A 22,416-nucleotide genomic window follows, 5' to 3' on the forward strand; every position below is an offset into this window, starting at 1 on the left:
ATATATATATATATATATATATATATATATATATATATATATATATATATATTAAGGTAAAGGTTCCCCCGCACATGCGTGCTAGTCGTTTCCGACTCTAGGGGGTGGTGCTCATCTCCATTTCAAAGCCGAAGAGCCAGCGCTTGTCCGAGGACGTCTCCGTGGTCATGTGGCCGGCATGACTAGATGCCAAAGGCACACAGAACGCTGTTACCTTCCCACCGTAGTGGTCCCTATTTTTCTACTTGCATTTTTACATGCTTTTGAACTGCTAGGTTGGCAGAAGCTGGGACGAGTAACAGGTGCTCACTCTGCTACGTGGCACTCGGGATTCGACCCGCCAAACTGCCGACCTTCCGATCGACAATATATATATATATATATATATATATATATATATATATATATATATATATATATATATATATATATATGCATTTCAGCTAATCAGGATGGGATAAGGTAGTCTGAGTTCAATATACAATCTCATCAGGATTCTTTCTTGCATTAGCACAGGTTTTGCTGCTAGTCATTGCAATGCCAAAATCATGATAATAGGTATTTTCGAAGTCATGGACATGGTGATATCACAAAAAAGCACATAAGGAATGGAGTTTGTTTTATGATGCCCTTTTTGCCACTTGTTCCTCTTTTCTGAATTTCTGTGTACTCTGATACATTCACAATTCTTTTTAAAATAAATCTTAATGAGCTTGTCTATATCCTGCTGCACCTTAGTACTATAAACCCAAGAATTATAGCCCAGCAATCTGAGTGATATGTGAAAATCATAAATAGAAGATTTGTATACTATGAATGCATTAATGTGATTTGGGAACAGAAATAGAGATTTCTAAAATATCAGTGTTTGTACTGGAAGAGTTTTGTAAATATCTTTAATTTCATTAGGCACAAGGAATAAGCAGAGATAGCCTAAACAAATTCATTGCTTGGCAAGGACCAGGTCAAAGTTTGCCAGGCCCCCATAGCTGACAATACCATTGTAGCAGGAATCATATACATTTGAAGAAGATATATTTAATGCTAATATAAAGTAAAGTAAACTTAAAACTTGAAACTTAAACTTAAATATATAATCTTGAAAGTTGCAACAGTAATGGTTGGCTAAGAATTCTGGAAATTCTAGATATTCAGAGGGCACTTACTTGAAAAATACCTGTTCGAATAGAATGGGAGAAATATTAGGATAATATGACATCCTAGAATGTGAAGTGAAGTGGGCCTTAGAAAAGCTGAGCAACAACAAAGCTAGTGGAGGTGACAGTATTCCAGCTGAGCTATTCAAAATCTTAAAAGACAGTGCAGTAAAAGTGCTACACTCAATTTGTCAGCAAATTTGGAAAACTCAACAGTGGCCACAGGATTGGAAAAGATCAGTTTACATTCCAATTCCAAAGAAAGGCAGTGCCAAAGAATGTTCAAACTATCGCACCATTGCACTCATTTCTCATGCTAGTAAAGTCATGCTTAAAATCCTACAAGCTAGACTTCAGCAGTATGTGGATCGAGAACTACCAGAAGTACAGGCAGGATTTTGAAGAGGCAGAGGAACTAGAGATCAAATTGCCAACATACGCTGGATCATGGAGAAAGCTAGAGAGTTCCAGAAAAACATCTACTTCTGCTTCATTGACTATGCTAAAGCCTTTGATTGTGTGGATCATAACAAACTGTGGCAAGTTCTTAAAGAGATGGGAGTACCAGACCATCTTATTTGTCTCTTGAGAAACCTATATGCGGGTCAAGAAGCAACAGTGAGAACTGGACATGGAACCACTGATTGGTTCAAAATTGGGAAAGGAGTCCGGCAAGGCGGTATATTGTCGCCCTGCCTATTTAACTTATATGCAGAGCACATCATGAGAAAGGCAGGGCTAGATGAATCAAAAGTTGGAATTAAGATTGCCGGAAGAAATATCAACAACCTAAGATACGCAGATGATACCATTCTAATGGCAGAAAGTGAAGAAGAACTAAAGAGCCTCTTGTTGCGGGTGAAGAAGGAGAGTGCAAAACTTGGGTTGAAACTTAACATTAAGAAAACCAAGATCATGGCATCCGGCCCTCTCAATTCCTGGCAAATAGATGGGGAAGAAATGGAGGTAGTGACAGATTTTATTTTCCTGGGCTCCAAGATCACTGCAGACGGGGACTGTAGCCAAGAAATTAAAAGACGCTTGCTCCTGGGGAGGAAAGCCATGGCAAATCTAGACAGCACACTAAAAAGCAGAGACATCACCCTGTCAACAAAAGTGCGTATAGTTGACTTCCAGTGGCTCCGCGGCGCCGGAGACAGCCTTCCCGGGCTGCCCGCGGCTCAGCTGTGTGATTTTTCGCCCGAAACAGCGCCGATCAGCTGTTCGGGCGAATTTGAAGCCCCCTCCTCGGGAGAAGAGGAGGGGGTGAGCCCCCAGGTAGGGGTCGAGTTCTCCGGGGCCGCCTGAGCTTGGAGCTCGGGCGGCTGAAGGATTGAACTCCCCCGTAGCCTGGGCTGCTCCCAGCTGGCTAGCGTCTCTGCTCCGGACTTTATGGAGCAGAGCCAGGCGTCTGCGACCATCCCTGCTTGAAGGAGAGACTATGAAAGGAAAAGAGCAGGCAGAGCAGTACAAGAGGGAAAGATGAAGAGATGAAGAGGATTATTTTATTTTACTCTCAAGCTTGATGGACTTTGCTTAAAACTTAAAGTGAAAGTGCGTCACAATTGTAAGTAAAAGATGGCGGCTAAACCTCCCCCTAGAACTTTTCGGAGTGCTGGAAATTCTCCGGTGCAACAACAATCATTACTGCAGGCGTTGCATTCTCCTGATGTATTGACATCGAAGGATCTTGAAAAACATACCCAGTTAATTTTGGAGTCAATGGGTGTTAAATTTGTACAGATGGAGGAGAAATTGGAGAAATTGGAGCAGAGAATGGAAGAAAGGATGGAGCAGAAACTTAGAGAGATGAAGGTAGACATTTTGTCCTCAGTGCATAAAGTAGCTAAATGTGTGGAGGTGCTGGATGACCAAGTGGAAGACTTGACTCAAAAGAATGCTATATTAGAAGCAAAAGTATTGGAAATTGAAGATTTAAAAGACAAAATGGATAGCGAACAGAGTCTGGCTCAATTTTACCAGATGCAGTTTGCTGTTAGAATTAGAGGCCTACAAGAGAATATTAAAGAAGATTTAAAGCAGCTGGTTTCTGAGGCTTTTGAGGGGGTATTGAACCATCCAGCATCTGAAATAAAACAAGGCATGGACAAAGTGTTTAGTGTGAATTCGTGGATTGCTAAGCAGAGAAAGTTGCCTAGAGATGTGGTGGTTTATTTTGTAAAAAGGGAAATTAGAGATGAAGTTATACAAGCTGCCTATGATACCAAAGTTGTGATTGCTGGTCAAGAAGTTTTGGTTCTAAAAGAAATTCCTCCAAAGATTTTAAAGAGAAGGAAGGACTTTATATTTCTTGTGCAAGAGCTCAAGCGAAGAGATATAAGGTTCAGATGGGAGATCCCAGCTGGGTTGAGCTTCATGTATGAAGGCAAAAGGTACTATTTGGGTACTGTGAAGCAAGCGCATGATTTTTACAACAATGTTTTAAAAGCAACCCCATCAACACTTCTGGAAGCTGCAGAGGGATCTGGAGAAGGAGAACATCAAGAGGATGAAGATGGACAGATAGACGAGAAGGGTACAGGAGGAGATCAAGCTGCAACTCTTTTGGATGATCCTAGAGAACAGAGGGTGACGCGTGCTGCCTTAAAACGCTCAAAAAAGATAAAAAAATAAGACCAGTAGAAATCTATGGAACTTCCACAATATACTTATAGTCAAGTGGTAGTTGTGTTTTTAAGAGTTTTGGGATGATATGTATGGTAACAGAATTTTTAATTTGGAATTAATGGACAATTTACTACAGAGGAAGAGGAAGAAAGTTTTGTGGGTTAATGTGGGTTAATTTGTGTAAGAACTATCTATTATAGCCTATTTTGGCTAGAGAGGTTAATAGGGATAGGTGCTTGTGATGTGTAAGTGAGAATATGTCTAGGTAATAGTGAATTGTGGAAGAACATAGATGGGAATGATGCTAGTTTTCTTTTATTTTAGTTCTTTATACATATTTAGTATTGTTAAGGATTGGTTTACTCTATATAAGCTAGAGAGTGATGGATTTTAGAGTTTATAATTGTTAGTATATGATTGTTTATGATTGCTTTTTAGATATATACCTTGTATTTTGCTCTGGGAAGTCGGGGGGGGAGGGGGGGAGGAGGGGAAGTAGAGGGGGGGAGGCAGGGGAGGGAGGAGGGAGAGGGGGAGGGGGGGAGGTAGGGGGGAGGTAGGGAGGGGAGGAGGGAGGGGGAAGGGGGGTTTTTCAAAGGAAAATTGTATTTTAAAACTTTTCAATAAAAAAAAAAAGTGCGTATAGTCAAGGCTATGGTCTTCCCAGTTGCAATGTATGGCAGTGAAAGTTGGACCATAAGAAAGGCTGAGCGCCAAAAAATTGAGGCCTTTGAACTATGGTTCTGGAGAAGACTCCTGCGAGTCCCTTGGACTGCAAGGCGATCAAACCGGTCAGTCCTAGAGGAGATCAACCCTGACTGCTCTTTAGAAGGCCAGATCCTGAAGCTAAAACTCAAATACTATGGCCACCTAATGAGAAGGAAGGACTCACTGGAGAAGAGCCTAATGCTGGGAAAGATCGAGGGCAATAGAAGAAGGGGACGACAGACAATGAGGTGGCTGGATGGAGTCACTGAAGCAGTAGGCGTGAGCTTAAATGGACTCCAGAAGATGGTAGAGGACAGGAAGGCCTGGAGGAATGTTGTCCATAGGGTCGCGATGGGTTGGACACGACTTCGCAGCTAACAACAACATGACTGCTGATTGTCATTACGTTTCATTCTACTAATCTTCTGGACCAGTTCTGTGATTTATGAATGGAAGACACCATAATATGTTGGCTATTTCTCAGCTTTTTGGATTACTTCTAGAAAATTATCTTGGAGAATTTTAATTCATCCTCATAAGATCCAAATAGCTATCCTGATAAAATGGAATAGAATACTATTAGTATCATGTGATGGTAACAAACAATTCTGTATTTCTACCCATTTCAGAAAATGTTAATAGATTCATTGATTTTCAGTTCCAATAAGAGGAAGGCTTACTAGGAACTGCTTCCATCCTGCGACGGTATCTGTAATACCATCAAACATCCACATCTGCCTATCCCAGGTCCTTGCTAAGGACTTGATAGGCAGACAAAAATGCCAAATCCAGTCTGAACATCTGGCTGACTGTGCGATGATCAATAATAATAATAATGATAACAATGATAACAACAACAACAACAATAATAATAATGCAAAGGAGTTTGGCTTGGACAAATGTGCCACACTTACTCTCAAACAAGTAACAATAGTGAAAACTAAAGGAATCAAGATGCCCCATGAAAATAACATTAAGAGCCTGGATGAGGAAGATTATTACAAATACTTGGGTATCCTTCAAGCTGACAACATCAAGCACACTGAAGTCAAGAAAAAGATTAGAGGTGAATATATCAAGAGAGTGAAGAAGATCTTAAAGTCCAAACTCAATGGAGGAAATACCATGAAGGCAATTCCAGTCATTAGATACACAGCTGGAATAGTGGACTGGACTCAAGCACAACTAAAAGCAATGGATAGGAAGACCAGAAAAATAATGACAATGAATCATGCCCTTCATCCACACAGTGACATTGACAGACTCTATCTACCAAGGCAAATAGGTGGACGTGGATTGCTGCAAGTACATCAGATGGTTGAAGAAGAAAAAATGGTTTTGGAAGAATATCTGAAGGACAATGATGAAAATGCACTGAAATTAGTAAATCAGGAAGGCTTACTGACTACTGGAGAGACCAAACTGGCCTACAAGAAAGTCCAAATGAAGAACAGAATAGAGGAATGGGAAGACAAAGCACTACATGGCCAGTACATTAAAAAATAGCTGGGAAAGCAGATAATAACAAGACCTGGCAATGGCTAAGAGCAGGAAAGTTGAAGAAAGAGACTAATTCTGGCTGCACAAGATCAAGCCTTAAGGACAAATGCATACAAAGTCAAAATTGAGAAGACAGCAACAGACAGTAAGTGCCACCTATGCAAAGAAGCTGAAGAAACAGTGGGCCACCTGGTAAGCTGCTGCAAGAAGAACCCACAGACTGTCTACAAGCAGCAGCATGACAAAGTAGCAACAATGGTGCATTGGAAGATCTGCAAGAAATATCATTTGCCTATAAGCAAGAACTGGTGGGATCATAAAATAGAGAAAGTCATAGAAAATAATAAAGTTAAACTGCCCTGGGACTTCAGAATTCAAACAGACAACCACCTGCAACATAACAACCCAGACTTAACAATTGTCGATAAGAAAGACAAAAATGTCTGGATAGTGGATGTGGCAGTGGCTGGAGACAGCAGAATAGATGAGAAAGAACTGTCCCCTGATCATATTTGTTGCTCTTCTCTGTACTATTTCTAGAGTCTCAAAATCTTTCTTACATCATGGTGAACAAAACTGGATGCAGTAATCCAAATGTGGCCTTACCAAGTCATTGTAAAGTAGTAATAACACTTCACGTGATCTTGATTCTATCCCTCTGTTAATGCAGCCTTGCACTGTGTTGGCTTTTTTGGCAGCTGCAGCACACTGCTGGCTCATATTTAAGTGATTGTTCACTAGGATTCCAAGATCCCTCTTACAGTTGCTACTATTGAGCAAGGTACCCCCTATACTATACCTGTGCATTTCTTTTTCTTGCCTAAATGTACAACCTTACTTTTTTCACCATTGACTTTCATTTTGTTAGATAGTGCCCAATGTTCAAGTCTGTCAAGATCCTTCTGTACCTTAAGCCTATCTTCTGGAGTGTTGGCTATTCCTGCCAGCTTAGTGTCATCTGCAAATTTGATGAGTTCTCCATCTATCTCCTCATCCAAATAGTTGGTGAAGATTTTGAAGACCACTGGGCCCAGAACAGAGTCCTTACTACACACTTCCCTTCATGTAGATGCAGTTCCATTGAGGACCATATGCTAAGTATGGCCGGTCAACCAGCTGTGAATCCATCTGGTGGTGATGCTGTCTAACCCATATTTTTCTATCTTATCAAGTAGTAGCTTGTGATCTACTTTATCAAATGTGTTACTGAAGTCCAGGTAAATTATATCTTCAGCATTCCTCTGGTCCACTAATTTTTTCATCTGGTCAAAGAATGCAATAAGGTTTGTCTGGCATGATTATATATAGATGATTACTAGATTCATCAGGAAAGGATTCAACATCTTCCTCCTTTTAATTAATACATTGTGTTATATAAGTTTCTCTTGATAGTTACTGTTGTGTACTGGGTTCTGTGCTTGATTGAAGAGACGAGGTGAGTGAGTTCAGCAAGAATCATTCTTTATTTGTTTGCAGGAATTGAACTGGGGAAACAGGGCTGCGAATGCAGATATTTATACCATGGCCTCTAGGTGGCAGCCAATAGGTTTAAAGCAACCTATTGCCACCCTAGAAGCAACCAATGGCGGCGCTGGAGACGGGTTGTCTGAGGTGTTGGGAGCCATTAGCCAGCTTCCCTGCTTAAGCAACCTTCCAGCAATAAACCCCACATGGTACAGTTTAGTAAGACAAAGCCCAATACATTACACTTTAGTAAGACAAAGCCCAGTACCCCTCCCCCCTAGAATGTACACATATTATAGCAACAAAAGAAATGATTACAGCAATTACAGAGTTTACAGGAGTCCAATTAGTAGTATGGATAAGTACACATTATTCCATATCTTTGCTAATAGAGAGGCTCTCCTGGCTAGCAGCAATTCAGTGACAAACATAACATTACAGTTCAATTATTTTGGAACAAATATCTGTAAGTACGCAGGAGGTTTGCAAACCCTTGTAGAGTGCCTGGGAGAGCTGGGCATCCCCCTGTCTACCAGCTTGCCCGCCGGGCTGGGTAGACCAGGGGCCTTGAGTCCAAGAGAGTCTGGCTGACTCGAGTTTCTCTGGCTGGCCATTTCAGGTCAGCCCACCCCAGAGTCTGCAGAGTTAGCACATCGGCTGTAGTGTTCTGGTTGACTTTCTTGATCAGGGGATACATGTTGCACTCCCGGGCTTTGCCCCTCTATGACCACCTCCCCATTGCTCTGACTGCTAGGGACCTCAGAGCATGTGGAGTGTTCGGCCTGGCTGCCGGTTTGAGGTCCATGGATGTGACCTGGGATGAAGTCCTCATTTTGTGGCTGTTCTGGAAAACACTTCCTCAGCTGATCAATATGGCAGCGAACGACTCACCTGCCATTTAGGCCCACTTCGTAGGAGAGAGGGCCCGATGTTTTGGTGACTTTCCCTGGCACCCACAAGTTCCCATGCCCATAGTTCCAGTCCCACACCTCATCACCCACTTGCAATCCCCTCAGGAGTCTTGGGTGAGAGGCATCTGCTGCCACCTGGTCTGGGTGCAACCTGTCCAGTTTTGTGATTAGTCACCTCCCCCAGCGCAGCTCTGCTGGGCTTTTGCCTGTTGCTGTGCACAGTGTGGTATGCTGGCAGAGCAAAAAGGTGGCCAGTCTGTGGTGCCAGTCCCCAGTCACTATGCGCTTCAGTGATTCTTTTGTGGTGCGCACCATTCATTCATCTTGCCCATTACTAGACGGATGAAATGGAGCCGATGTCACGTGCCTAATGAGATTTGCCCTCAGGAAAGCCTGAAATTCTGCCGCAGTGAATTGGGCCCCATTATTGGACACTATGACATCCCGTAGCCCGTGCATTGCAAAGAGTTTCCTAAGCACCTGGATGGTCCTAGCAGTAGTCATATTTGTGAATGGTATAACTTCCAGCCATTTAAAGTAGCTGTCAACCACCATAAGAAAGAGCTGTCCCTGAAACAGCCCAGTGAAGTCGATATGAATCCTCAACCAGGGTGTGTGTTTCTCATCCTATCTATGGACAGGAGCGTGCAGCATTTCAGGCCTAGACTGATAACATGTGTAACACCCGTGTACTTGAGCTTCAATGGCTTTATATAATCCTGGCCACCATAAATAGCTTCGTGCCAAAGCTTTCATGCGAACAATACCCAGATGACCTTCATGAAGTGATTGCAATACCCTGTCCCTTAATGAGGTGGGAACAATGACTGTGCTCCCCCATAGAATACAACCCTTTTTAGCTGAGAGCTCAGGTCTACATGTGAAGTAGCTCTGGAACTCAGGTTCATGGCTTTTTTCCAGACATCACGTATCGGCCCAAGATAGCACTCTGCTTAGAGTCTTGTCTGCCGCCGTTTCTGCAGCTACATCCCCTGAGTGGAGAGGAAACTCTGGCAAGTCCTGAATGGACAAAACGTGGGCCACTGGGGCTGAATCTGGTTCAATTTGAGGCAGTGGAAGCCTGCTTAGGCCATCTGCATGGCCCATATCCTTGTCGGGTTTGTGAATTAGCTTAAAGCTGTAAGCCAATAAAAAAATGGGCTATCTTAACATTCTAGGGGATAAGATGTGGGGTGTCTGTCTGTCTGTAGTGAATAACCCCAATAGTGGTTTATGGTCTGTGAAGACTGTAAAGTCCCTGCCATACAAGTAGTCATGGAATTTTTTTACTTCAGCTACTATGGCCAATGCCTCCTTATCAATTTATGCGTAATTACGCTCTGCGTAGGACAGTGTCCTGGAATTGAAAGCAATTGGGACTTGAGTCCCATCCCTCTCCAAGTGACTTAGGACAGCCCCCACCCCGTATGGGGATGCATCACATGCATGGCACACCAACATCAATTCCTTAAATTGAGTGATCATAGAACTGATGGACAGTAGGGCCTTCAATGCCTGAAAGCTGCTTTTGTGAACATTAGTCCACTTCCACGCAGTATTTTTATCCAAGAACTGGTGTAATGGCTCTGCCACTGCGGTCTTGTTAGGAAGGAACTCATGGTAAAATTTAGGAGGCCTAGAAATGCCTGAAGCTCTCCCTTTGTTTTGGGGCTGGGTGCCCTCTGGATGTCTTTGACTTTTGACTCAGCAGGGTTGATGCTGTCGGCATTGATACCGAAACCCAAGAACTCAGTTGAAGGGACTCTAATACTACACTTATTCTTCTTAAGCTTAAGGCCTGCTTCACAAAGCCTTTGAAGGACGGCTCTGAGCCTCCTTGCCAGCACCTCAGTGGACTCACCAGGGATGAGCATGTCACCAAAATAGGGGAAAACCCCTGGAATGCCCTTGAGCATTCACTCTGTAATGCCTTGAAAAATGCCAGGGGCTACGCTGACCCCAAATTGCAGGTGTTTTACTTTAAATGCCCCCCCCTGTGGGTTACAATTGTCTGTGCTGCGGCTGTGGCCTCATCCACAGGAAACTGTTGGTAGGCCTGAGCCAAATCTAATTTTGCAAAAATTGTACCCCCTTGCAAGGACACCAGGATGTGGCTTACTACTGGTACCGGGTACACATGTTTTTTGAGTGCACGATTAATTGTGCACTTGTAATCAGCACGGATTCTGACCTCACCATTGGCTTTTAGAGGCATGGCAATTGGGGTCTCACATTCACCCCCATCTACGGGCTGAAGTACCCCCTGTTCTACGAGTTTATCTAACTCAGTGTCTATCTTGTGTTTAAGAGTAAATGGCACTCTATGAGATTAAATCCTGACTGGCACTACAGTAGGATTTAATTTAAATGTTATTGGTGGGCCTGTGTACGTCCCAAGACCTGAGTCAAACACATCTGTGAATTCCTCGCATACTGTCGCTAGACTCGCGACTTGTGTCCGGTTGATCCCAGTTACTTGGACGCCTAGTGTATCAAACCAATCAAGCCCGATCAGGCTCGTTCACTGACCCCCTACTACAACAATGTCCAGGTTCCCAGAAAACCCCTTAAATTTGATGGCCAGTGTGGCCTCATCCTTGACTGCGACTCTGGCATTCTGGAAGTCCGTCAGTATAATATCAGATAGCCTGAGCTTGGCCCATCTCTTGCTGTGATTGCAGACAAAATTAAACATCTCAAGTGATATAATGGATACGGCTGAGCCCATGTCCAGCTCCATCTTGCAAGGGACCACTTGCAGCTCAACATGAAGTCTAAACTTTGGCTTAATAGGGTGGTGAGCTCCCGTGTGGCAAATGCTTCTGTGGCTGGAGCAAAACCCTATGCTATACTGCCCCGGGGCCCCAGTACCTCTCCTAATCAGAATGTCTGACTGATTATTCGATTGCTGGTCCCTCTGGCAACCTCTGCAGATGGACGCAATGTGGCCAGTCTTCCCACAGGCCCAGCATGTGGCTGTCCAGAACCTACAGTCCATGTATTGGTGGTGGCCACCACACCCTGGGCACCTAAGGAAGGGATATGCCTTGTAAGTCACCCCTTGTTGCTTGTCAGTGTGACGCTGTTGGTCATTGTGCCTTTGTAGCTTGTCAACTTCTGTGTTGCCTTTGGAGTCTTCAGCATGTTTGGTGTCCTCATGGTGGATGGCTTCCTCGTGCTGTGCTGTTTTGGTGGGCCACATGGCTCGTACGCCCCCACCAGTGGCTTCATCTGCCATGATCTCTTTCAGCAATTCTGGGAACAACAGGGTCTCTTTGGTGAAGAATTTTCGCTGTAACTCTCAATTCCAGAGGCCACAGATGACTCCGTCCCGGAGCATCTCCTCTACATCAGGGAACTGGCACAGGCGTGCGGCCTGCCTCAATGCCATGATGAATTCAGATGCTGTTTCACCTTGTTGCTGAACCCTCTGTTCGAACATGTGGCGCCAAACGATTACCGACAGCTTGGGCTGGAAATGGTCACCGAGCCATTTCTTCAAGTCCTTGAAGATTACGGACTCCAATGTTGTTGATGCAAACAAGTTCTCCATGATGTCGAACGTGGCTGGGCCACAAACACAAAGGAGCATAGCAGCCTTCAGGCCATCCTCGGTGACTTGATTGGTGCGGAGATAGTTCTCGACCCTGGATAGATACGAAGAACATCTTTCCGGGTGAGCTATCTCAAATTCTTCCAGCTTTCTGACCTTCGCCATCTCTGTTGGTCTTCACAGCTGGGGCTCATTGTCTTCTTATCCTGCTCCTCCATATGCCCAGGGACTGGTCCTCTAGGCACATGGTCGCTAGCGTGGCTATGCTAGGCCGACTGTGGGGGGGGGGAATTGCTTTTCCTGCCAGGAGCATTCTGGCCTCTCCCCTAGTGACTCTCAGCTCTGTTGGAGGAGAAGGATCCCACCTTTGTCGTCAGTGTTGTGTACTGGGTTCTGTGCTTGACTGAAGAGATGAGGTGAGTGAGTTCAGCAAGAATCATTCTTATTTGTTTGCAGGAACTGAACTGGGGAAACAGGGCTACAAATGCAGCTATTTATACCCTGGCCTCTAGGTGGCGGCCAATAGGTTTAAAGCAACCTATTGCCACCCTAGAAGCAGCCAATGGCGGCGCTGGAGATGGGTTGCCTGAGGCATTGGGAGCCGTTAGCCAGTTTCCCTGTTTAAGCAACCTTCCAGCAATTAACCCCATGTAGTACACTTTAGTAAGACAAAGCCCAATACATTAGAGTTACATAATTCTAATCTGCATTCATTGACATCCAGAGCCAAAACAACAACAGATATAATGCCAAAACATTATATGCCAAAACAGCAACAGGTAAGGAACAGTATCATCTCACAAATGTTACTGTTATATACATGTATCTTCTAGAGCAGGGGTCCCCATCCCCAGAGTGTGGACCACTACCGAGCCTTAAGTCTTCAGAACCTGGCTGTGGAAGTAGCAGGTGAGCATGCACGCACACATGCACATCTCCACTTCTACAAGCAGCGGGCAAGCGTGTGTGTGTGTACGCTCCATTTGTGTGAGCAGCAGTCATGTGTGCAGCCCCTCCTTTCTGGGAATCCAGACTGGTATATTCCATCACAGTTTGACTTTTTAATGTATTTTTTGTTGTTGTTGAATAATGTTTTTCTTAATGTTGCTTATTTGTGTGTGGTAAATTGTTTTATTTCATTTTACAGTATTTTTGTTTGAAAATGGACTAATAAACTATTTTAAAAAATCTGTCACCGTGGCTTTTACTCACAGATGCTAAAGTTTAGCTGTCTTCACAAGCTACATCAGTGAATACATTTAACACTTAACGTGTTACCATTTTGTCATACATTGTAGGTTAATTGTATAAATAATATTCCAGTAACTAGATATGCTATATGTCTTCATCTGTCAAAGAGCCTCATGAAATACTTTTATTAGTTATTCTAGTTTAATCTCCTTAGTGCTACCATACTGCCTTCATAGTTCATTTACTCTAACAATAACAACATATAAATATTTACTGCCTTGGTTTTTCTTGGTATATTTCAGGTTAAGTTGGGCTCCCCTGTTTATGCATTTTTGTGCACATTTTTCAGATGCAATACTTTTTGTGCCACACTTCTAACATGTAAATTCTCATGCAATTCCATTTTTTGCAAGCAAAATTTTAATTATTTGTTTTTTATTCATAAATCTAAAATAGCCATCTTTGTGGACAGCCTTTGAGTTGCAAACTACATGGCTTAAGTCTGCTGACTTTTCAGCTGTGTTGAAAATTACATTGTAAAGAGAGTGCTGAAGATGCATTTGTCTGAGTGTCAGCTTCCAGGAATTCTCTAGCCTTTTTGGACTTGGCTTGGTCTAGAATGGCTATTGCTTCCTGATTGAAACTATGATTGAATCTGTCCGTGTGTTGTGAAATTTTCATCATGTCTTCTGACTGCTAATTGGTGTAATGGAAGCAATCTGCTGGTTTTTTGCCCATTTTTCTTATGTAGTGACTGTTGCAGTCCTTACACTGCATGTTGTAGATGACTCCTGTTTTGTTTTTTGGAGCTGCTGGTTTTTTTTTGGTTTACTTAGGATATTGGATATTTGGTTTACTTAAGACATCAGTGTGTGCTACACTGATACCATGTGGTTATAACAGTTTCTATTGGTAGTTTCTAAAATGTTTTTGATGTATGACACTGTTATCCTTGAGAGAAAATGAGAACAAACCCCATTCCCTACTAGTACTGATATTACCTATATTGTATTTTACTTAGTACATTTTGGGATATCTTCCAGTATACCTGCAATAATATAGGAAGTGGAATGTTCAATTTTTATTTGTTGCTGTGGTAACTGTTACAATAGATTTTGCTTACCATGTCATTCGTTCAGTGGCTATTTGAAGTAGCAATGGTGCTGAACAAGGATTACTTAAAACCAGTCCTCAAAGTTCTGGCCATTCACCCCAATAGTTAGGTGACTGTGATTCATAAGCTTAGCAAGCAGCTCACAATTATGTTGGTTGCAGCATTCCATTGACATATGATCATCGTTTGTGACCTTCCTTGCCAGGTTCTCACAAGCAAAGTCAATGGGGAAGCCAGCAGGGAAGGTTAAAAATCCCCTCCCCTGCTTTTCTTCACACCATGCCATGCCCTCCTTCTATGGGCCACTCTGTGCTCACATGCACATAACCACGTCCTCCTTCCCTGTGTCTTCCTGTATGTGCAGTCCTCGTCCTATTATTTTTCTTCCTATAAAGAGGCCTAAGAGATTAGAATGCAAGTTTATCTTTAGAAACAATTGAAGGAGCATACTTCCTGGCTTACATCATCTTATAAATGTATATATATTGGGATCCAAACTGAATTTCAAGTAAGTTGAAATTTAAGCTGACTCTATCTTTGCAAACATTCAGCCACATTTTGGCAACCCTTAGTCCCTTCAGGCCCACTGATTTAACGTGACTATGAAGCATCCTAGAATGTGAAAACATGGATGGGATCATGCCTACTTTTCAATTTTCATTTAAAGATTCCGAGCAACCAGCTTACATGCTTTTGTACCTGATGTGGCAATTGTTCTCTTGCTTCCCTCTCAACAACAGGAGATTGGCATGAGGCAGGTAAAGACTTTGGTAGCTTTTTTACTTACTTTACTTAAAATGTAAGCCAATAAACCACCTTTATTCAAGCACACTCAATTACAAGGAACGACAGAATAAAAGTGGTAAAAAGTAAATACATTATCAGTTATACACGCAAGGTTTGAAAATGGAATTCCAAATATAAATATATTTCCCTCCCAACAACTGTTTATATATACTGAGCTCAGTTTCCATATCAGAGCAAAATATAAATAAAAGTCAATACAAAGAAACAGATTTATAGGAAAATAAGGATATATAAAAACCACAGTTTCTTCCCCTGAGGCAAATACTGAATGCAAAACCAAGGCCCAAATTTTAAATATTTGCAAAGTAGTTTCCCAAGACCACTAATTATTAGCCTAAAATATCCATGAAAGATTATTCAGCACTGAGTACCATACTCAAAGCAGTAATATGTATATGTTAGACTTAGAATTATAAATTGTATTGCCAAAAATAATTTTACAAAATGTAAGACTTAAGCAGAAGGAAAAAATCAGTACAAGCTGGCTCTTGATGTCAGCTAATACTGAGATTTACAAAATGGTACAAAATGTTATATCATTGAAAACATTAAAGGAGATATTTGAAGAATTGACCCCAAAATTGTTGATTACAATATCAACACTGTCACTAAATATGTCTGAAAAACTGAAGAAAAATACAATTCCTAAAACATTTGATTGGATTAAAGTCTAAGACTATCAGAGGTAAATGGAAGGAATATAAAGTTTAAATTAAGATATTTTTGCAAAGTTATTGCAATCCTTTATGAACATTTTGCTGACATCAGAATTGAAATGTTGATTTTGCTTATAGATAAGGGATATCTATTTGTAACCTTATAGGCAGTGGAGAGTTATTAAATTTGTTGATACTTGTTGAGAGAAAGAGGTTGGAAGTCACTTTATATGTTTCTTTTCTTTTCCCTCTTTCTTTTTCTTTGTTCCTGTATTTTTAATTCTTTCTATTCTCATTGTCTAAATTTAGGTTGTATTAGTTTTTACTGTTGTAATAAAACTCTTAATAAAATTATACTTTTAAAAAGTGGATAAAAAAGCTCTGAAATCATCCTCTGTTCTTCATGCAAGTAACTTGGAAGCAAAAGAAGAAGGAAGATAAATCAGGGAAGCAGAAAGTACAAGAAATGAACCTATTTTCCTTGAGGAAAGTGACACAGGTAATATATTTTGCTAGTAGACATTATAACTATGAATCTTATGATCCTTGCCCTGATAATATCAGGTTAAATAAATAAATAATAAGAAACAATAGAATTAACAGTAACATTTTAAATATATGCTTCCAAGTATAAATAAGTCTGAACAAGTCACATCAGGTAGACACTGATTTTTGGAAACCGTAAGACACAAATTTAATTTTTCCAATATATAGCACAAAAATATATAGCACGAAATTTTTCCAATATAGCACAAAACAAGCCCTAGTTATCAGTGTGGATGTTTTTTTTCCAATGTAAAAATCCTAGTGGTTATTGACTGTCAATAGATGATTAATGCTGAGTTACTCAAGTATAAAATATGTTTCGTTACAAGTTTGGAAGAAAACAGTCCCACTTGTTCTGTTCCAGCCTACGACCGGCCCTGTTTGAATGTCAAGGACAACCCCTTTTTATAGTCAACAGGCTGGAAAAACCCAACCAAATTTATTTACAAAGAAAATCAAAAGTTCAAACAGGAGTTAAACCAAAAGTTCAAACGAGTTAAACAGGAATAACAGGCCAGGACTCTAGCAGAAGATCTTCAAATAGTTGCCTTCAGCAACCAGCACCTCCCACACCTTCCCCTTTTATCAGCAGTCCCAAGGCAAGGCTTCTCATTGCCTTCTCCTCCTCTCACTGAGTTGCCTCATTGCCTTTCTCTGTTCTACTCTGCTGGATTGCCTCCTGCTCCTAGTGTCCCTGAATAGATCCAGCTGTGAATCACTTACGTCCAATACCTCGTGTTCACACAGCTGAGTCTGATGAGGAACATGATGGGAGGGGCCAGGCTGAGAGTCCTGCAGTGCATCAGAGCCTCCCTCTGACACCAAAGGCTATCCAAACCCCTCCTCCTCCTCCTCTTCAGAATCATCAGACTCAGCTGCCAGTATCACAGGCTGATGCTGAATCACAACACCACTCAAACTGTTCCCAGTGGCTACCATTTGTCAGAATAAAATTCAAAGAATTTCAGTTGTTTCAGACATAGGAAACAAAGGGAATACAAGACCAGCTGAATGCTATTTACTACCCAAAGTCCAGCAAAAATAGCCACAAGTATCCATTTTACATAACTTTGAAAATATTAAACTAAATTCCCCATAGGAAATGAGGGGGGCATAGATTTGTTCTAATCAACTGAAACATGTATTTAGATTAGTGTCTTATCATAAAAGGTGTCTCTCTACAAAGAGTAAGAACAGATTGCAATCTTTTCAAGTTTTTCTTTTTTAATTACTTGGATTAATCAACCAACCAATTATAGGACAAACAACATTTCCTTTAACATTCCTTTCAGTGAGTACATTTTCCTATAAGCTTTTCTTACAATTTCAAAAGTGAAACCTTGGCCAATTTTCTGTAGTGCTCTTTTTTCTTTTTTCTTTTTTTTTTGCTTTTTGGAAACCCGTGTACACTATGCTATTTTTTAAAAAATTCTGTGTGGTATAGGCAGGGGGTAAGAAAGCCTACTAATGCTTCTTAATTCCACGAATAACCCTAATATCACAAGTAAATACAAGAGTAACATGCACAAAAATGTTCAACAAACTAACCAAGCCAAGAGTGAATTACTGGGCTTCATATTTACACAACCTCAGCAGTGTTAGCAACACATAATACTCTTGGAACTCATCCATCCACCCACATAAGCTGTAAGTAATCTTTTTTAGTCAATCCATGTGTCTTTTTAAGTGCTTAAGATCCCAAAACACATCATTTAACCCATCCTATCACCAATCACCCCATCCAGTCAGAACCATGACTGTCCCTGTTGTTTTATTTGCTTGTCTGGAAAAATCTTGGGGGAAAAAGCAGCCAATCATAAGTCACGAAAAGCAGTCCAGCATTCAGAACAGAGCTGAAAGTTCATGAAATACAATGTTTGGACTAACAGTGGGCAATCCAGGTTCAAATTTCCCCTCAGTGATTCACTGGGTCACTCTGGGTCAATTACTTCACCCGAACCCAATCTGATTTACAAGGTGTTGTTGCTGTGGGAGTTAAATATTTTTTTCATATTAGCTGCTATGTATATTGGGAGAAAAAGCAGGTTATAAATAAAAAAAGTAGAAGATGTAGAAAGACACTTCTTGAAGCTTCTTTTTATGCTCCAAGCAAAATTCTCAAAACAAATATGTTGGAATATTCAAAACAGAAGCTTCGAGGCTGGAATATTTTAAGGTACAAATGTTCCACTTTAAAATATTTTTTTGAAATTTCTGTTGGAAATACCTACATGCTAAATGTGTTATTACATTTAATTTTCATTCCTTGCTACTTCTCTTTCTTATTTTTATCCTCCCTATATTACTCCTCCTTCTTACCAATTCTTTCCATGAGAATTTTAAATGCCAACTTTTTAAGGTTTTCTTTTGTAATTTCTTAGCTTTGCCATTCAAAACTTGTCATCTATCCAGAGCTGCTTTCCAGCTCAGTGGGCTCAACAGCTTTAATTTCTTCCAGCAGAAACTTTCCAAACATTCTCCACAAAACAAAACAAACAAAAACAGCACCTGGTTATAATTCATGGCCAAAAAGCCCAAACCATTCTATTGACATATTATCACATCTGCAGCTATGGCTTAGAAAACCACGCAACGTTGAAAAAGTGCTTACTCTTTAAAGAGTTATCTGTAGCAGAACCAGTGTTTGTAATGGAGAGGTTGGTCATAAAACAATCTTCTGTGCCTCCACTTATTAGTATTAGGGGACAGGTTCTTATCGACACCTCTAGCAGCTATAGAATTTTCCCTATAAGTAATTGCAGGGTTAGATGTTTTCAGAGTAAATATGCTTGTGTGATAAGATGTTCAGCTTCAGTTTTTCCTTTCCTTCTCCTAAACTCCCATTCAGAAGGGTCTCCCAGCCTTCCAGAGACTCAATTTGCCCAAATAATGCCTCTGTTGTGCCAGCTCATTGATAGTCAGTAAAATTCATGGGGCTGGTTCTCACCCACAACCCTTACATATCATAAGGCCTGTCTAGCTTAGAAATTGCCTCTCTTATTGTTTCTGTATCATACAATATCTTACAGAATGGGCATACTCTGGTTCACTTCTATTAAGGAATGTCATGCCTAGAAGACATTTCTCCTCTGTCACAGTACTTGTCCTTTGGAAGAACATCCTCTGGAGATTTAAACATCTCTGAACCTGCTGCCCTTCAACAAACTTTAAAAACCTGATTTTTTCCTCCCAGGTTCTGCTCTGGAAACAATGGATGCATGTCTGCATGAATGGGCTTATTATGGTTGTTGCTCAGTCAGCCAGATCTTTAGGCTGAATGTGGCATTTTTGTCTGCCTATTAACTGTTTTCCAAAGACTTGGGATAAGCAAATGTTGTTTGATGGTGTTGAAGGCATCCTTGTAGGCTCTAAACCAGGGGCATCAAACTGCTGGCCTGTGGATCAGATGCGTCATAGCGAAACAGTGCCCATCCCATTGCCGGCAATGGAGAAACAGTCGCAATATGTCGTAACATGTCACGTGACTTTGTGAGTTTGACACCCCTGCTCTAAACTGTTCCAAGCAGAGCTGCCTTTTGCAACTGACTAATGATGATTTTGACAATGTCCATAGTATTCAAATAATGATCCAGTTGTTTTGGAATTGCACCCAAGCTGCTTATTATTATTGGCATTCTCTTTGCTTTCTTTTGTCACAGTTGTTCTACTTCTATTTGCAGATCTTTGTATTTTGTGATTTTCTCCATTTCTTTCTGTTCTATTCTACTGTCTCCAGTATCGCAAAATCCATGTTTGTTTGTTTTTAACCTTTCTTATCAACAGTTGTTAAGTCTGGGGCATAGTGTGGCAAATGCTTGTCTGTTTGTCTGTTTAAAGTCCCAGAGCTTAAATATAAGTCTCCATCTTATATTACATTGTCTATTGTAGCATTATTATATTAATTTATTAAACTATTAGATATACATAAGATTATCAGTTCCTCCTGTTTATAGTTTATAGTCCTCCTGTTGGTTTAATTGACTTATTGTTGGGTTGTGTTTTTAATTTATATGCCACTCATGGTGATTTTGAGTTAAGCAGCCTTATAGTTAAAATAAATAAATCATCTGAGTTTATAAAAAGAACTTTCTCTGTTCCTGGAAAATTAGATGATAGACAGACAGACAAAGGGATAATCTGCAAACCTTTAAAAAATAAAGTAATAAATGATGCACAATAAGCTATACAAATACTGGGTACTCCCTATACCTGGAATAGCTGACAGCTTCTAAATTCTGTTAAAGACAGTTTCTCTCTGGCACCAGAAATCAAGTTCAAGTATTTAGCCAAATGCTCTCCTATCATCACCTTTCTGCCTCAAAGACAAGCTCCATCACATACCAGTCCACCTTTTTGGTGAGTGCCTACTGGTCAGAAGATGTCAGTTTCTAAGGGTGGGCTCAACTACTTTTCCTAAAGTTAGTTGGCAGCTATCCTTCACTCTTGAATATCTCAGGGGAAGGGTATAAAAAAATTAAAATACTTGCCATGAGCATATGATTAAAGTCCCCTCTTTTCTTTAAATATATCATATGCAAATAAATAATGTACTAACTAGAGTGCCCAGTTCTCCAGGCTCCTGAAACGAATATGGTGAAACCTCAGTTTATCAGACCTGGTTTAATGGACTTTGGAAGTAAGAAACATATCTTTCATTTTAACTTGATTCCTATTTAGCGGTTCCTGAGTATTACATTGAGAAATTGAGGTTTTGTCCATTAAGTTGAAATTTTACCAGTTAAAATAATGACAACGCCTGACCCATTCTGATTACTGAACATTTCAAATAGATAAAATTGGATGTATTTGATTTTGACCTTGATTTCAAGCTCTGTCCATTCAGCATATAATAGGTTTCTTTTAGTAGAAAAGGTGATAGATGTATCACTGTATCACTCTTCAAGTCCAACTACAAATATCCTACTTTTCTGACTGTGCTGTGCAAAACATCATGATGGGTTGTTTTTTCTTTTGTTTTTTTTAACAAGAACTATATTTGTGGTGAACAGTTTTGTAAATTAGCTCAGCAGGGACTGGAGAAGCAAAAAATTGCAATAAGAAGCAATGCTCAATACCTCCAGTAAAGAAATCAACATGGACATTAGCCTTGAAAGATTGAAAAACGACTTTGAACAGAACCTGTTACAATCTCACAGTAGGGTACAAATGTAAGGTTTTTATTGTCTCTGTTATCTGAATATTAGAAGCCATTTACCCTTCTGCACTGTAGCATCCAGGATTGTCTTTGTTAAGTTATAGCCAGTTTTCTAATATAGCTTAACTACTGACAGAGCCTGTCTCCATTTTATGTATTACTAATATTTATACATATTATCATCAGAACTTGCTGTCATTTTCTCTCTCCACCCTACTCTTTTTAAATTCCAAATGCTAGCACCATGCTTTACATCCTTACTTTTTTTAAATAATAGGCATTTCCCACTGCATTCTAATAGAAGCCCAAAATATGCCTAAGAAAGCTAGGCAGTTCTTGAGTTTCTGTTGGGAAGAGATGCATCCCAACATGTAAGGAATACAAATGAAGCTCTCCTCTGATGCATCTGTTTCCATCCTGGAAACCATTTAAAGGCAGGAGATTCTGATTCAGGAAGGGTGACATATAAACCGCCTTACGCATTAAGGGGTAGATCTCATTAGAGTAGAATCCCAGTTCAAATCATATCTCAGTTCCTAAGAATGTGCTGTTCTGATTAGATAAAGGAGCTGATGTACAGAATTCTCATCACATTAATATTAGGAACTTTGAAGGCTAAGGTTTGCCACAGGGAAATGGTAGCAATTTATTCTCTTTTTATTTTTCATGAGAAGGTGAAACATGAGGCATTCAGTTCCCAGCCAGTCAATCAGCACTGACTGGCTGAGAGTTCTTTGTACTCAGTGAGTGGTTATAAAGAGCAAATACTGATTGGGTGGAGACGATCTGGAGTCCTAGACTTACATGCAAACAAATCTGTGCTTGTAATATTCTGATGTCCAAATCAATTTGGAAGTTGTCAGAACAGCCCCAATCATGTTTAGGAGAAGGGATTTTTGGAACAACCCCCAAACTCTCTCCCTTACCCCCTAATCCCTCCTATCCCCAATGCAAGGAAAGTGGAGTTGCTTTATACCACCTACATGTAATACTGCATCTTTCCCTTTTTTTCCTGACATCTTACGC

Source organism: Vipera ursinii (genome assembly GCF_947247035.1).
Source record: "Vipera ursinii genome assembly, chromosome: 1".
In the NCBI taxonomy this organism is placed as follows: Eukaryota; Metazoa; Chordata; class Lepidosauria; order Squamata; family Viperidae; genus Vipera; species Vipera ursinii.